Genomic DNA, 14,640 nt, shown 5'->3' with positions numbered 1-14,640 from the left:
CATTTTTAAATTGATATGTATTTAGAAAATACCAATCTAAATTACTCCTATTATTTTAGGTATCAAAACATATGAAAAGAGTTAAAAATAGAAACTCTTGTCAGCAATGCAGTACATGATATTCAGCTATTGAGTGCATTAAAATAACTGCATATAGCTCATTTAAAAATATTATAGTGATGTAATAAAAATAGGCCGTTTAAAGGTTTTATTTTATGGTTAGATTTTTTAAGCACAAATATCGTCTCCGTGCTTCACAAAGCAGAACTCTGAGATTTTCAATAAATTATTGGGCAATTACTTAGGATGAGTCAGAACTCTTTTTTGGTAACAATTTTGATTCTACTTGTAGGCACCACTCTGTGCAAAAGCGGTGAGAAGGCAAATCACGTTCCCAGATTTCCTAACAAATGTTAGTTCTAACACAGACTTATATCATGTTTAAAGAATATGGATTGCTATTGAATCAACAGCATAAAATACTGACACTGCAGAGACATCATAGAATCTAGCCCTGAAATGACTACAGCTTGATCTTAAAACAAGCTCGTTTCAATCTAGAATATTTGAGACAGACTGTTTAAGGGACAGGCTAACTCTTGCTTTAGTTTTCTATATGCTGTCCATGTGTTAATTTAGAATATAAATTATTTTATTTTATAGTTTTAGATAATCCCTAAAATATTTACTAATGGTATTTAATTCTTGGCTTTTTATAAGTGGATGATATAAAAATATTTGAAGAAACTTTGCCTTTCTTCTGCAAAAAATACATTGCAACTATATTACTTTAAAACCCTTTGTAAGGATTCATATGATAAAGTCATATAAAATTCAATACTAGGAAACAATTTGTCTCTCCAGATGAACTGGTTTGCACTACTTTAGCAAATAATTAAAATCATGGCACATGGCATATTGTCCTTGTTACTTTGACTACAGGAAAACTGAAACTCCTTATAATTTTTTTTGCGGTACACGGGCCTCTCACTGTCGTGGCCTCTCCCGTTGCGGAGCACAGGCTCTGGACGCGCAGGCTCAGCGGCCACGGCTCACGGGCCCAGCCGCTCCGCAGCATGTGGGATCTTCCCGGACCGGGGCACGAACCCGTGTCCCCTGCATCGGCAGGCGGACTCTCAACCACTGCGCCACCAGGGAAGCCCAAACTCCTTATAATTTAAGTTTTGTTCCCTTTGGTCACATTTTGATGCTGAAATCATCCTCAAGTCATTTTCATTTAGACAATAATAAAAATAAATAAAATGAAAAATACATATATACCTATTAAACACATTGTCAGTGACAAGCAAATTTTCTTTTAAATCTCCTTGCATATTCTTGTCTTATCCAATTTGGTCATGTTAAAGAAGATTTCTCAATAACTGTAGAGTGTGAGAAAAAATGTTTGAATTCATCAAAGTTCGCTCTGTGATAACTTTCCAGAAAGCCTAGGATTCAATAAAGCATTCATTGTGTATCTTCTGGCTATAAAATATATTTTTCTGGTTAACACACTTTATTAAAAGCCTCAGGCAATATTGTGTCAAAGAAGTAAAAATTGTCATTAACCCATTTTTCAGAACTAGTGAAATTGTACAGGGCTGTAATTGTTTGAGAGACCTATATGGGTATAGAAAATATATACATATATATACACACACACACACATATATATGTATATATGTGTGCAGATAAAGATATATCTCATAATCCATTGTTAAAAGACATTAGATTTAATTGTATTTGAAAAGCAAAAGTCCAGTAACCATATAGCTTGTGTGGCAGGTAAAATGGCAATTCTAAATCCAGTCATTATTTTAAAACTTCATTTTGCACAGGAGGAAGAGATACTCTTAATAGTAACTAAACTAGAGTAGATATCGTAGACTTGAGAAATGCATGCTATAAGTTACATGCCTTATTTTACAACTGAAATACCAAGATGTTTTCAAGGGTTGTATAATTTCTTACTGTAATTTTATATTTATTACTCTAAATTATGGAAAAACAAACACAAATGTGAACCACTCAACTTTTAAGGGATGAAGGTAATGTTGAAAACTCCAGCAAGTTTGATATCATGACATTTGAGTTATATATATACATTACGGGACACATGCCACCTACCATCAGAGCTTACAAAGCCTGAGCCTAGGCTTCTTAAGGCTAGAAACTTGAATCAATCAACTTTGTTAGTTTGAGAAGACTTCATGCTGGGCCTTAGACTTTATGTCTTCTTTATGCTTTTGTCTAAGGAAGAAAAATGAGTGTTTAAAGAAATGGCAGCAAGGATGAAATAAGATGATGCATATTTACTTCTTTTATTTTCTTAGCTCTGTGAAAGTAAGGACTCATAGGACAGACAAGTTCAAAGACAGGGTAAGGCAGAGGGAAATGGGATGAAATGCTTTCCGGAAGGATTATGAATAATAGTAGACCTTGAAAGCGAGAAGTAAGGATCACACAGAGCATGCTGAAGGGGGCAGAAAGTAAATAAATATTTCTGAGAAACTGAATTGTGTAGTAATATAAAAACTTAACCAGAGGTTATAGGGAACTTTGGGGTGGCTTAAGAGTGAAAAAAGGCCCCTGTGAAGATGCCAAAGGACAGATTTTGACAAGGACTCTTTTTTAAAGGAAATATTAGTTGTGTTCAAATCAATACAATAAAGACCTATCTGTATTTAAAGTATTTCTAAGAGAAAACATATTATTATACATCCCTACAGAGTGACCTTATTACAGTTCAGGCAAGAGTCCTAGAGCTTGCCCAGCACGGTCACCGGAAGTGAGGCTCGCAGGTCCTGACTGCTGTGCACCAGCATGGTCTGTTTGCTGCAATCACTGTCTGGCAGTCAGGAGCTCTGCCACATTGCTTAAAGGCCTTTGAGTATTCCTTTGGCCTACTGTACTTACAGTCACTCCATTTCAGCTATTCTATCAGCTGCTTCACCACCCTGCTGTTATTCATCTTCTATACATGTCCAGCCCAGTAAATCTGCATTTCAGTGAGCCTGACTTCCATGCTGATGTCCCAGGATCCTGCTGTTGTTGACCTTGTCTTGCTATTAGATGTTAAGTATGACTTGTAGGCACAGTTGATAAAACTGTTCTAGAAACTGTATGAATTTTCCTTCTGATATTCATTTCCAATTCATCTACTGAAGAAATCTTGGCATTGCCATTATTTAGTCCTAGACTTTTCTCTTTGAATGAACATAAAGGCTTGGTCCATGTCATAGTTCTGTATACTGTACTTACCTTGCAAAATGTATTCTAGTTCATGAAACCACTCTCAATTTGAGGGTTTTCCAAGGTCAATGCTAGACATTGACACTATTTTAAGGGAATATTTCATCTATTTTCGTATAGCGTTCTGTTCAACTTTTGTCTTTTTAAATCTATCAGATTATCATGGTTGATTCTGCTGAGCAAGAATCACAACACAAAGTCTGCTTATTACTGAGTCTGGTGATACATGGAAGATAGAGTCAGTGTATGGAATGCATCAGCAATCAGCTGGGACATCTGAACATTCTTAACTTGATATCTATAAGTTTCCATATTCTTTTATGTAATATAACAAATGGGTGGTACAAATAATTCACATACTTTCTTAGTTTATTATTTAATTATCTTTATGTTATTTGTTTGGTAAGGTAGTAATATTTGTTTCTGATGACAGCTTTTTCAAGATTGACCTTTTACTTCCTATTAGTATTTCATATCAAAACAAACAAAAATATCTCTCTCGGCATCTTCAGATTAACTCATGTGATACACTTTTGGAATTTAGGAAAACATGTTATCCCCTAGAAAGGGAATGCATGAAAGTGTGCTTTGAAAGGCAAAGCTGTAAACTTCTGACTGGATCAGAAAGATATTAAGCATAAGAAGAAGAGATTTTAGGTCACTGGCTCCATTGTTAACAGAAAGGGACAAGAAACCAAAGTGAGATGGAAATAACATTTATCTCAAATATTAGTTCATGCTATTCAAAGTTAAAATCTTAATTGTCAAAAAGAATACAAGGTAAATACTACGCAATTGTACAAAACTGAAGCACCGTTCATATATGAATACGCCTGGCTAAAGACAGATAGCTGTATTGCTAGTTCCCTCCCCCCAAAATCTACACACAAACATACACGTGCATAATATAAAAATATGTATACTTATATATATTTTAAGTTATTTTTTACTGTATTAGTATCAGTAGCATTTGCATTACTATAGCAAAGTGTGCCATGTTTTCTTTTCAGCTATCTAGCTTAGCAGTTCCTTTAGAGTAGCATGTGAACCTTTACTTCAGGAGAAGATAGGCATTTGTGTTCAAAGATGTTTTAAAACTTTGCCTACTTAATGAAAGATCTTGAAGGAAAAAAGAAAACAACGTAAGAAAAATTTCTCCCAACTGTGGAATACTTCTATATACGTTTTCACATAGTGGTAGGGAGAGGCAATAGTAAAAGTATAGCATCATTTGATCACAGACTTACTTATTCAAATAATACCTGTAAATAACTCAAGAAACGCAATTTGGAAAACAATGGCTGAAAATATAAACCAAGACACTGGCACGCCACTCTTCAGTGTTGTCCTGCAGAGCTCCTTATGATTGTGTATTTTCTTACTCAGAACGGCCGTGCAGATCTCATATCTAAACAGCTACCACAAAATCCAAGATTTCTCTAAATTTAATCCATGTGATTGCCAATCCTATCCTCACATACTACTTCAAAATGTTAAACGTAACTCAAACAATGTTCTTATTTTTAAAAAATATTGGTATAATATTTCAAAAAATGTTATTTGGGTTCAAGGACATAAATATATAAGACTACCATGGAAAATGAAACTGCCATATTTCAACCATGCCCATTTTTATCCATTTAGGAAAAACCATTATTAAAAATTAAAAGAAAAAACAGTCAGAATTAGGGCTGATTCCTCCAGCTTTCATGAGCAGGGCAAGTTTAGAAAGCAAGAGGACTGCGTTTCAAGCTTCCACCTCATATCAGGTGAATTCGACATTTAGGATGCTGCTGCAAAGAACTGCTTTAACATCTGCCACCAAAAGCAAAAGTTTAAGTCTTTGTTTCCAGGCATAGTGGAAAAAACACTGAATGGGGACTCAGAAGCCGTCTTGGCTCTGCCGCTGACTAGCTACATGATCCCAGGCAAGTCCTGCACCCTCCTCAATGTGCTCAAATGTAACATGTCCAGGTTGCAGTAGACAACCTTGAGGTACTTTCTTTCTAATGACAACATTCTGTCACTTCAGTACGGTAACGGGATGAACTACAGGACTTTGTTTTGTCACTCACTATTCAGAAGTAGATAAAAGAAGTACATATGTATATGTATAACTGAATCACTTTGCTGTACACCTGAAACTAACACAACATTGTAAATCAACTATACTCCAATATAAATAAAAATTTTAAAAAACAATAAAATAAAATTTAGTGTGGAAGATGTATGAAAATACACAGATTTACTTATTCTTCTCAAGGGGTAATGAACCCCAACCAAATGCTACAATCATTACAAATAAAGATTCTGCTTTGCTATGTACTTAAAAAATAAAAAAGCAAATACATTTTGGCTAACTACAAAAGTATACGGTAGGTCTATCTGATGTTGCTTGTCATTTGTTTCTTCATCTAGCTATCCAAAGATGTTCAAAATGTATGCTACATTCCTGTTTCAATAAGATATTTGACAGTAACTGTTAAAATTGTGTTTGAAGTTTGAAAGATTTTCTATAACATGACATGGAGAATTGGAAAAAAAAACCAAACACTGCCATTCTTATGCTAAATTTTGGGCTGCTACTAGCAAACACTTTTGCAAATTAGAAAAAAGCCACTTCTTCTGGGAGGATGAATTGTAAAAGGTGTCCTTTCTGCGAAGACTAAATAGAAAAAAAGTCCCATTTGGTGGGACTATTAACAAAAAAACACCATCTTCTCCAGCTGACATGGCTGGGCAAGAAAGGCTCAGGCTGGATTTCAGCATCCAGTCTCCCCTCCCCCAGTGCCTTACATCACCATCTGGGGCAGTCTTCTTGGGACATCTGTTGAGATCTACATGCTGGAATTCCTTCAAGATCTCCTTTTGGTATCATCTATCTCTCTTATATCTTGATATTCTCTCTCTCCACAAATATACGTGTTTCAGTCCCTCTAATAAAATTCTTCTCTGGATTTCTAGCTATTGACCTCGTAATCTACTTCTCTGCACACTCTGGCTTCTATAAAGTTTCACTCACTTCCCCACCAGCCACCTAACACATGCTCCTGAAAAGAGCACTGAGCTTTCAAGCCTGCCCACATCCTCTTGTTCCCTCGTTAACCAATTGGCAAACCCACTAGATACTTTCAAGCCTTATCTTACTTAATCCCAGAGTTGAACATTTTTGACTATTTCTATATCATAAAATCTCTCTTCTATTAGCTTTGGTGATAACTCCCTGTTTGAATGAATAATTCTCCTAATATCCCTAATTTTTATTGCTTTTTAAATACCAATGTTTCCCCATACCCTATCCTTTGTCCTCTTTTCTACTCAGTCCACACAGTTCTTTTAAATTACCTTCTCCATACCTCAAAGTTCAACTTCTACTACATACTGATGACTTTCAAAACTATAACTCAGATCCCTTTCCTGAACTCGATTCCTACAACCAAATAGTCGGCAGTCCCTCCTGAAATCTCCCAAAGCATGTTACGTGCAACACGTGTGAAATGGAATTGGCCATTTTTATTTTCTTCTGTATTTTCCTTTATCTTTCCACATTATCTAAGGCACAAATACATTACAAAAGTAACTTATAAACCTACAAAAATGTTACTTTTAGGATTTTTAAAGTTCTTTAACGAACCCCTTTTCTAACTGCTCCCTTTACCCCCCACTCAACTCCATGGCTTCCATCCTTGTCTTATTTAAAACCATCCTCTTCTCTCACCTCAGCTGCTTTAACCATAGAATTGGAATAACTCTCACATAGTCGTGGCATGAGTCAGATGAAATAATACATTTAAAAGGCCTGGAACACAGCAGGAGTGTAATAAAGGGTAGATTATTGTTGGAATTATTATTTTTATTACAGTAGAATTATGGGGTTCCATAAATTGCACCTCGACCATAACTACCACTAACTTTATTTGCTATAGTAATAATAGTTTAGGGTTGAACTTGGTCTGATTTACTAAATTAGCATTTTTTCAACTGCTACACAGCAGTGAAAGACTATAGACTAACTCAACATAAGAGATCCCAGCTTAATTTAGAAATGCAGAGAGATATGGTATACTGAGTATCAGCTTTCAAATTTTTAATTAGAAAGCACCCTTAGGCTATTCTGTATCAGAAGGATAACTTTGTAGTTACTAAGTCACATCCAAGAATGTATTTGTTAGCTAATGGAACTAACACAGGCCTTTGTATTAACAGAATTTCCTAGTTTATTGCATAGTAAATTCTTTATCCTTTCAGAACTTTAATCTTTGGGACTAGATTTCCCATTTGAAAAAGAAATGATTTTTTAGGAAATATTTGAGCCTTTCTAGCATCTGTTTTAGAATTGAAAGCTACTTTCAAGTATGTTCAAATAAAAGGGAGAAATAAAACATCCATGTTGAAAGTTTTAACTAAAATGTGACAGTTCATGGTAAAACTTTCACCAAGAATAGATTTGGGTGAGTAAGCTCAGACTGAAAAGGATGTTTGACTTAACAACATTGTATTATAAAAGAGAGGATGAAACACTTTCTTCATTGGGCCTCCAATTTAAGACAGCACTTGACTAAGAAGCTTCAAATTTGACTCCTCCTTTCAGTGACTTCCAAAATGACTTCAAAAACACAGAAAATAAAACTATATATATATATATACATATATATATTCTGTATTCTGAACTTAACCTTGTTGCAAACCCAGTGTCTTGCATTTGATTTTCAAAGTCCAACTTCATTTTTAAAAATCATCTTCCCAATAGAAACTGTTCATGAACAGAGTACAAAGACTCAAGGCTTTAAAAAACAGCTTACTACTTTTCTGTTTCCCTGTCACTTTTTACTCAGACCAGCAGAAAGTTAAGAAGCAGGAGACAGAGACATGCTTTAAGGAAGAAGACCTTCATGAGTGACAGAGCAGCTGTAAGTCACTTTGGGGCTCAAGATAGCTAAGTAGATAGTAGAGACTGCCCTCATTAAGGTTTAAGGTCAAGTGACAGATGAAGCTTCTCTGACGTGGGGGAGTTTATGTGAAGTTATTTTCTCAGTTTTCTTCTCAAAAGAGAGGAGGAATTTTCAGAAGCCTGAATCCAGACCCTCCATGCAGCATGGAGTCTCTCCTTCCTCATCTGCAGAGAAGGCACCATCCCCATCTCTGCTGTACCGAGTCCTTTGTCTTGCTATACGGGTTTTCTTCAGGTTTACAAAAAATTACATCCACCTTATATTCAACACCTATATTTAATGCCCTTCTCTGTCTTCATCTTAAGCAGTATACAAAAGAGAACTACACGTGCATACATTTCAACTACTACAAATCACTTGTCTGCTTTATAACGTTTTCAAAAATAGTCCATATGTATAAACAATATTTTCATAGAACTCCTAAAATGGCCCTGGGATGGAAGAGAAATTGAATTATAACAATTGTGATTAGTTAAGTTGGGAGTAGATTAAAGGTGTCCCCAAACCAAAGAACTGCTACACATCTTTGGTATACGTTCGAGGTACTAATTTTTTGAGCTTCCCTTCAATTATTTCCACCATAGTAAAGAAAGAAGCAGGAGATGACCCTGAAAAAAAAGTATGAAGAGATAGACATGTAAATAGATAGATAGACAGATATAATTTATATTCTAGTTCATATAGCTAAAGGATGTAAAGTATACATAGGAAATGGCAAAGAATCACAAAAATTGAAAGTAGGTTATCAAATTGGCTTACAATACCAAATCCAAATGTGACTCATGACACCACATCTAAAGAATGTGCTATAGGACAATTAAAAATAAAAAAACAGATAAGGAAATAACATCTAAATTTGATGTGAAGACAGGAATCACAACAGTATAAATCTAAGTGGTATTTCAGACACTGATGGTGCAACACTGATAATCTGTACAATATACTGACCAGATATAAACATTCACAAAAGGAATAATATTGCATTTAAACATAGAAAGAAAAAAAAACTTTTATAATTTCAAGATAAAATGGGCAGAAACTTCAGAATAAAGGAAAAAAATAACTTGCCTCTCTGTTTTTGCTTAAATATGTAACAGGTAAGGATACCAAGGTTCTAAAAAATAAAATTAATACATATAAGTAATATATTTCCCTTTATATAGTTTATAATTAAAGTCTATATGCTATATCTTTGTTTTAAAACTCCATGAAAATATTTTAAAATTATTGTATATAAATACCAAAAACCTGAATAAATTCCAATAGTAGATAGCCCTTAGGCCATATTCTCTGATCCCAATACAGTCAGCCCTCTATACTCTCAGGTTTTGCAGCCATGGATTTAGCCAACCATGAATTTAACCAACTGCAGATGGAAAATATTCAGAAAAAAAATTCCAGAAAGTTCCAACAAGCAAAAGTTAAATTTGTCGAGCATCAGCAACTACTTACACAGCATTTTACATTATATTTACAACTATTTACACACCGTTTGCATTGCATTAGGTATTATAACTAATCTAGAGATAATTAAAGTATATGGGAGGATGTGTATAGGTTATGTGCAAATACCACAGCATTTTATATAAGGAACTTTAGCTTCTGCAGATTTTGGTATCTGCAGGGGGAGGAGGGGTCCTGGAACCAATCCCCTATGGATACAGAAGGATAACTGTACTATAAAAAATAAGGTTAGAAATAAAATTGCAAATCTTCCAAAATTCCCTGAAATTTAAACAAAGAAGACTCCACAAAGTAACTTTTGGGGCCAAAGAGAGGGAAAAATTCCATTCAGATATTAGTAGAAAAATGACAGTGAGAGTACTACATATCAAAAATTGGAAGGCATGGTCAAAGGTTTAATCAGAAGTTAAAATTTTATCTGCAAATGCTTTTATTATTAATCAATAAAAACTAAAAATAAATTAATAAATCAATTAAATTTTGCAGTGAATAATTTAATGAATTATAAAGCAGAAAAAAATCAGTGAAAGTTATTTGACAAAGGCAATCAAATAGACAAATTTATGCCTTATGTAATACTGAGAAAAAGAGGAAGAAGCCCAAGAAGCATCATTTAAGAATGAAAGAGTATCCAAAATCTGAGAAAAAGTTTGAGAATGTGATATACAAATCTGTAAAATCTGGTATACAAATCTCAGCATAAGGATGATTTTCTAGATATATGTGGTTAACCAAATTGACCCTCCCCATCCCCTAAAAAAAAAGAAAACCTTAAAATATCAGTAATTATGGAAGAAACTGGAAAAGCTGGCAAAAATGTTTGGGACCAAAGTGGTTCAAAAGCAACTAGCAGGAATCTGATATCATAACATTAAAAAAAAGAAAAATTTCCAGACTAATAGAACTTTTTATATTAACATAAATAGCCTAAATAAAATAGTAGCAAACTGAATTTATTGCAAACTTGACCAAGCAGAGCTTATTTCAAGAATGCAAGATGTTCATTCATTGAATATTAAAATTCAATATTCATGTAATTCCTCATAACATTAAAGAAAAAAACAATGAATCATCTTGATAAATAACAAAACTTTACAAGTTAGGTTATAAAAAGTAAATATCTTTCTCATGCCTCAGTGTAAGAATCATCAATCCAGGGTCCATATGCTGGCTCCAAGCATGGAAGATTCAGGCGCCTAGGTCTTCTTATCATTCTGCCATCCTTAGGTATTTCCTCCTTCCAAATGGATAAAGAGGGCTCACTACTACATCTTTATTCAGGACAACAGGAGGGGGATGGAAAGAAACTTCTGTTCATGTCCTAGTAGACAGATATTATGCACATGCCCCCTTTAAATGATTGTTTTGTTGTCTAAATAATACAGCCTTTATTCTGGGCTAAAAATCAGGGGTTAAGGGCTTCCCTGGTGGCACCGTGGTTAAGAATCCGCCTGCCAATGCAGGGGACACGGGTTCGAGCCCTGGTCTGGGAAGATCCCACATGCCGCAGTGCAAGTAAGCCCGTGCGCCACAGCTACTGAGCCCACGTGTCACAACTACTGAAGCTTGCGTGCCTAGAGCCCGTGCTCCACAACAAGAGAAGCCACCGCAATGAGAAATCCGTGCATCGCAACAGAGTAGCCCCCGCTCGCCGCAACTAGAGAAAGCCCGTGCGCAGCAATGAAGACCCAACGCAGCCCCCAAAAATTAATTAATTAAAATAAATAAATTTTAAAAAAAATCAGGGGTTATCCAAGAAGAATGGATATTGGGGAAAACCAGTAGTATCTGCTTCAGATCGATGTTTCTTTTATATATCAGTATTTTATTCTAACCCATAAAAGAAAATAGACAAAGCAAAATAATATTTCAGAAGTTCCCAATAGACTATAACTATCTAAAATATAATAAGCTTTGGTATTTATATATGCATTATGATCTGCAAGGTTTGAGCATCTGTTTGGAGGAGAAAATTTTCATAATATTGCCCTTTTTGACTTCATGCAGGCAGTGATTAATCAAGGTTGGTTTAACCCAAACAACTTAACTACACAGATAAATATCATATTTTCCTCAGAAGGACACACACATTTAATGCTAAGATATTTAAAATTCATCTTATATAGTACCCTTCAAATAGTTATTTTTTTCTGTAATTTTATAGCATGAATCATAGTCCTGTAGCTATATCTCTTATATTCTTTGTTTTGATAGCCTTTCACATAGATGCCTGAAATCACCATTTCATGATGCTCACCATATTATCAACTCATTAAAGAATATCCAGCTCGGTAGGAATCAGTGAGTTCTCTAAAGAAAGAAAATCTTTCATATGCTTAATTTAGTGGGGAAAATAAATTTTCCCATCCCCATAGAAATCTGTGAGCTATTTAATATGCAGGATTTTGCTAATCTTTCTTAGGATTCATGGATGAGAAGATTACATTTAATGTTATTTATCAGTAAGTTTCGATCATGAACAGTATCATCATGCTTTCTTCTAAATAAAACAAATACAACTGAATACAACTCTTTAAGTGTATTTAGTGTGTTGGAAATGTTAAGAAATATTCAAATATACAATCAGGACCACCATGGAGGAATTAATGTTTCATAAAATACAATTTAATTGAGAATACATTTTTAGGATAGCAATACCTACAAATAATATTCAATTACATCTAAATTGAATTAATTTAGTTTCTTTTAAATTACAACATTAAGCTTACAACTAACTTATTGAAGAAGGAGGAGGAGGAGAATGGGGGGAATGAGTAGAAGAGAAGGAGGCAGAAGAAGAAGATGATCATGGCAATGAAAGATCTTGTGGCCAATTTAAAATACTGTCATTTTCTTTTCTCAGTTCACAAGCTGGCTTTCACTTGCTTCCTTTGATTGTAGAATATTGTAAGAGACAAAAAACTGGATTCTTATCTTGATTTACCACTAATTTGCCGTATAACCTTAAATAAGTCTCTTTACATCTCTGCTTAATTTCCTTGTCTAAAATGGAAAACATGGATAGACCACATGGTGAAATGAACTAATTAAACTCTGCCTCACCAAGTGACTGTGTTCCAATAAATCTTTATTTACTAAAACAGGCAGCGGGCTGGATTTGGCCTACTATATAAATACAACACATAGTTTATGGGCCCTTGTTCTAGATCTTCAGTTGAGTGACTGGTTGACAGATGATCATTTTATTATTATGCTTCATAATTTTCAACCGTGCTTACATATGAAATATTAGATAATAAATTTTAAAAATAAATTTTAAAATATGTATCTTGAGACAGTTGATAACATCTGAATAAAATCTGTAGATTAGATAACAGTATTATAATAATGTTAAAAAAAAACCCTCTAAACACAACACTGTAAAGCAATTATACTCCAATAAAGACGTTAAAAAACAAAACTCTGCCTCATCAAATTTGGATGTTTTTATTTTAATGTCATTACGTCATTAAAGATCTCTGTAACACCTAAAAAAGGTTTTTCTATGTAGTTTTATGTTAAAAAAGAATTTACTTCACTAGTTAAAAACATAAAAAAATAATTCTATATTTTGCTAATAATTAGCATTAGCTTATAATTTACTCTTTCATATGATAAGCTGTATTTATTCTTTTTGTTTTTCTTTTTTTAACATCTTTATTGGGGTATAATTGCTTTACAATGGTGTGTTAGTTTCTGCTTTATAAGAAAGTGAATCAGTTATACATATACATATGTTCCCATATCTCTTCCCTCTTGCGTCTCCCTCCCTCCCACCCTGTATTTATTCTCGAGTGTTTGGAATGGTCTGTAATTCTATTAATAATACTAATCTATATAATGGAAATGTATTCAAAATGAAGTATTTGACTAACCAATAATTTAAATATCAAACACTTTCAAGGTTCTTTCATCATTAGATCATGTCTTAGTTATAGAAGCGACAATTTTAGGATAATTCCTAATACATTCATATGTTACTAATATTGTTCCTCTTCAACTATTTTTACCTAAAGTTTAAGTCAGGCAATTATTCTCTAGTTTCCTGTTTATATTCCATATTCCAACCTATCAGTCAAACTATGATTATGCCTAGACATGATGTCATATCTATCTATAGCATTATTTGATTGGCAAGGAACTGGTTATACATGAAACTGACATCCTATCTCCACATAATAAAGCATTCTTTTGACAGTGTATTTGTCATGGACTCTTTATGTAAAAACCAGTTAGAAGCTGTTGTTATAAAATTTTCCCAGTGCTATAATATTCTGAATTTTCTAAGGGAAGAAAAGATACAGCTCCTCTTTTTCAACACATTATATGTATCTTGAAGCACATTGGGGAAGGTTCGTTGAATATCACACACAATTCTTTATTATTTTTTCTTCCTGATAGGGCACAATGTTAATACTCTCTGACAGGGGTCTGCAAACTATGGCTCACAGGCTAATTATAGTCCCTTGTCTGTTCTTCTATGGCCTATGAGTTAAGAATGGCTTTTGTATTTTAAATGGTTAAATAATTCAGAAGAAGAGTTTTATTTCATGACTTGTGACAATTATATGAAAGTCAAATTTCAGTGTCCATGAATAAAGTTTTATTGGAATATAGCCACACATTACTGTTAATGTTTTATCTATGGCTGTCTGTCTGCTACAATGGCAGAATGAAATAGTTGCAGCCAATGTCATATGGCCCATAAAACCTAAAACATTTACTATCTGCCCCTTTACTAAAAAAGTCTGCCAATCTTTCCCTATGGTCTGTTGATACCTAAAGGGGTTTTCATGGATCCTGCAAATACACAGTATTATTTCCAGATTCAATGGATAATTATCATATTTGTAAGACAGCCCACTATTCCTATATTTGTGTGTATGTGGCAGTATAAGGTAATCTAAATAAAATGATGGAAATATATTTAAAAAGAAAGTCCAGGAAAAGCAGCTTTGGTTTTAGTTTGTCC

The 14,640-nt window shown here is 34.0% G+C and overlaps 1 protein-coding gene across 6 annotated transcripts in view; it reads right to left on the bottom strand.

Annotated features, from left to right (window-relative positions):
* Positions 1-14,640, bottom strand: part of NLGN1 (neuroligin 1) — an 890,815-nt gene that overhangs the window by 328,290 nt on the left and 547,885 nt on the right. The window lies entirely within an intron of this gene.

This window comes from Phocoena phocoena, chromosome 4 (assembly GCF_963924675.1).
Source record: "Phocoena phocoena chromosome 4, mPhoPho1.1, whole genome shotgun sequence".
NCBI lineage: Eukaryota > Metazoa > Chordata > Mammalia > Artiodactyla > Phocoenidae > Phocoena > Phocoena phocoena.
Note: the sequence above shows the minus strand (reverse complement) of the source record. Positions and strands in the feature narration are given on the sequence as shown.